Source organism: Pecten maximus, chromosome 3 (assembly GCF_902652985.1).
Source record: "Pecten maximus chromosome 3, xPecMax1.1, whole genome shotgun sequence".
Classification (NCBI taxonomy): domain Eukaryota; kingdom Metazoa; phylum Mollusca; class Bivalvia; order Pectinida; family Pectinidae; genus Pecten; species Pecten maximus.
In genome coordinates this window covers 13764182-13768411 of record NC_047017.1, presented here as the reverse complement: position 1 = coordinate 13768411, position 4230 = coordinate 13764182, and positions in this window count along the sequence as shown.

Here is a 4230-nt window from a genome sequence, read left to right as displayed (position 1 = left end):
TGCTATAAGTAATCAAACTTTCGGGGAAAAGCTAGCTGTTGATAAAGAACGATAAATCAAAATGGTTCCATTTACCTCCATATGATATCAAAATTCATGTTTTTTTTCTGGTTAGGATGGGAAAATGTGTTTACGTATGTGTGAATTGATATTTTAAGATAAACTAATAAAAGAACATCGCAAGCAATACGGACCGCCCTATGTGCTTACATGACCTCGTCTGGGGTATTCTTATACTTGACCGATATGTGAAGTCTAATCAAGATCAATTTTAAGATTAAGTCGCCAGAGGAAAGATAATAACTGTGTCCTTGACCTTGATATTTGTAAATTGAAACACGAAATCTTCGAGGTATCCTCATACTTGACTAATTTTAAGTATGAAAACTTAGAAAGGTCGCTAGAGTGAGGAAAAGAAGTGAACATACGAGAGTTCAAACGGAACGCTTTATCCCCCTTCGCGACGCAACGAGTTGATAAATAGCTGTCTAGATTACCATACAACGATTTTAAGACATAACTCCTTAAGTTAAACTTTTTTTCTATTTTTGTTATGATTCAAAGTCCTGTTATCATACTACTTTAAACTTGTTTAAAGATAACGAGTGGTACCGGTGTGTACATTGACAGTGGTTCGATCTAAGGCATTGAGATTTTTTTATATTTGTTAACTTCACGTATTGTACATGTTTTACATGAATCAACTTTTCAACTTACATTATTCAAGGATATGGGAGGATGTCATTGCACCATTGCACGTGATCTGGAAGGTGGTCCAATTTCTTCCAACATCCGATCTGGGATCGAATTACTTCACCTTGGTGATGAGTGAGCTAACTATTATACAGACTATCAAAGTTACTGTATAAATATTGATTATCAGTTGTCCGCATCAAAATTTGTGTTATATGACTGTTTGTAAAATATAAAGAAATAAGTTTACAAAATATAGAATTTTTAAGGATTCTGTCCATGTTCTTTGAATATAAAAGAAATACATTTAAAAATTTATAACTCAAACAAATGACGTCTTTTTGGTTTTTCCAATTTAAAAAACCCCTTTCCCCCCCAATTTTTTGGAAACCTCCAAAATTCCCCTTTGTTTTTTTTTTTTTTTTCTTGGAAAAAAGGATGGGAAAAGGGGGGGGGGGGGGTTTTTTTTTTTTTTTTTTTTTTTTTTTTACTTTTGGGGAAAATTTAATTTTTAAACAACCCAAAAACATCGAATTTCCCACCGGTATGGGGGTTTAACTTTTAAAAACCTCGTTTGGTTTTTAAATATTGAATTTTTGGGCCCCAATCAAATTTTTGTTAATGCCGGAAATAAAAAAGTGTTTCCCCAAAATTAAACCAAAATTTGTGGATTCCCGCCCCTTTCTTTTAATATAAAAAAAATTTAAAAAAATAACTCAAAAAAACTAAACGCCTTTTTCCCCTTTCCCGGAAGATTTGATTTCCGGGGAAATTTTTAACCATTAAAACCTTTTTCAAAAAAAACTTTTTATTGTCTTTTTTTTTTTTTTTTTAAAATGTTAAACCCGAAAAATTTTATACCTTTAATTTTTAAAAAAACAGGGGACCTTTTAACTTGCATTTTCGTTCCATTGAATTTTTTTTAAATTTTTTAAAACCCAAATTTCCCAATTTTTCCCTTCACATTTTCATTTACAAAAAGATAAATAATTAAGAAATGATTTTAAGGTTTTTTTTTTGGGGTTTTTAAAATTTGGGTGTGATTTCCCCTTTTATAAAACCTAACACATTCCCCGAAAAAAATTTTGATTTAATTTCCCACAAAGGGTTTTAAATTTTTTAAAATTTGAAATAATTCCAAAATTGGTTTTTTTTTTCCCTGCCCATTTCAAATTGGAAAACCCATTTTTTTATTAAAAGGCAAAGGGTTTTTTTTCCTTTAAATCTTTATTTTTTGGGTTGCTTTCCCCTTATATCAAACAAAAAGCAAAAACAAAATTTTTTTCGTTTTCCAGGTTTTTTTGGTTTAAAATACAAAAACCTAATTTTTAAAACCCTTGACCCCCCTTAAATACCCCCCCAAACAGTAGCCTTTTAAATTTCCCCCAAATGCCAAATATACAATTTAAAACCTGAAATGGCCGTTTTTTGGAAAAATTCCCTTTTTACAAATTTTAACAAATAAACACACCCTTTTTAATATTCCCCAAATTTTAATATCAAACACGTCAACCAGTCCCTTTTGTTTTCCCCTTTGGTTTACTTAAAAAATTTATTGAACCCCATTGAATGCCCCAAAGTTTCATTTCCCTTATCGCCTTCCATTCCCAAAACCGAAATGGTTTTATATTGGGGTACAAAAAAAAAAAAAACATTAATTTTTCCCCATTTTCTGTAAAAACAACCAAAAACCGCCCAATTTTTTTTCCCAAAAATTATTTAAAGCCTGGGCCATGGGGCCGCAATTTTCAAAAACCGAGGGGGTTTTTTTGGTAATTTTTTACCAAATCAAATTTTTATTTTTAAACATTCAAATTAAAAAAAAAATTTGCATTCCCGGGGCACTTTTTTTCTTTAAAAAGGGAGAAAAAGAAATTTTTGGGAAAAATTTCCCGGCAGCGTTGTATTTAAAAATTTTTATCCTGAAAAAACCCCCCCCCCCTTTAAAAAAATTTTTCCCTTAAAACCCCAACCCCCGACAATTTTTTTCCATTAAATACCCCCCCCCTCCTGTAAACAATTTTCATTAAAACCCCCCTTCCCTTTTTTAAAATGTTTCCACTTTTTTTTTTCCCACCCCCCTTGTAATTCAAAGACCATTTTTTTAAAAGAACCCCCCTTTTTTCAAATGTTTCACTTTAACCCCCCCCTTTTTAACAAATGAAATCCAAATAAAACCCACCTCCCTCGGGAAAAAAAGGACCCACATATACCCCCCCCTCCCTCGAAATACAAATGATCATTTAAAAACTAAACCCCCCCTCTTACAAATGAAATCACAAATTTTCCCAAAACCCCCTCTTTATAAAAATGAAATCACTTTTAAAACCCACCTCCCTCTGATACCAAATGTATCACTATACACCCACCCCCCCTTCTGTTCCCAAATGTACACTTTAAAACCCACCTCCTCTGTATAAAAATGTTCCACTATATACCCCCCCTCCCTCTGTTACAAAAAAATCATTTAAAATACCCACCTCCCTCTGTAAAAAATTATCAATTTTAAAAAACCCCAACCCCCCCCTCTGTATACAAATGTATCACTTTATAACCCACCCCCTCTTTAAAAAATTTCCATATACCCCCACCTCCCTTGTACCAAATTATCACATAAAACCCCCTCCCCTGTAAAAAAATTTATCACTAAAACTACCCACCCCCCTCTGAAACCCCCAAAGGTATCATTTTATCCCCACCTCCCCCTTTTATACAAATGTTCATTTAAAAACCCCCCCCCTCCCTCTTTTCCCAAATGTATCCTTTAAAAACCCCACCCCCCCTTTGTATAAAAATGTATCACTTAAAAACCCCCCTCCCCCTTTAAAAAATGAAATCACTTAAAACCCACCCCCCGCTGTATAAAAATGTATCACTTATCACTTACCCACCTCCCTCTGGTCTAACCAATGTATCACCATATACTACCCACCTCCCTCTGTATACACAATATATCACTATTACTAACCCACCTCCCTCTGTACACAAATGTATCACTATACTAACCTACCTCCCTCTGTACTACAAAGTATCACTATACTACCCACCTCCCTCTGTATACAAAGTATCACTATACTACCCACCTCCTCTGTATACAATATGTATCACTATATACACCCACCTCCCTCTGTATACAAATGTATCACTATACTACCCACTCCCTCTGTACACAAATGTATCACTATATACCCACCTCCCTCTGTATACAAATGTATCACTATACTACCCACCTCCCTCTGTATACAAATGTATCACTATACTACCCACCTCCCTCTGTATACACAAAGTATCACTATACTACCCACCCTCCCTCTGTATACAAATGTATCACTATACTACCACCTCCCTCTGTGATACAAATGATCACTGAAAAATTTTATCAAAGCCCTTTTCCCCCCCCCCTTTACAAAAAGGTATCACTAAAAACCAAACCCCCCCCTTTTAACCCCAAAAATTATCACTATACTCCCCCCCTCCCTCGGGATAACAAATTACATTTTTAAAACCCCCCTTCCCTCTGTATCCAAATTTTTCCCA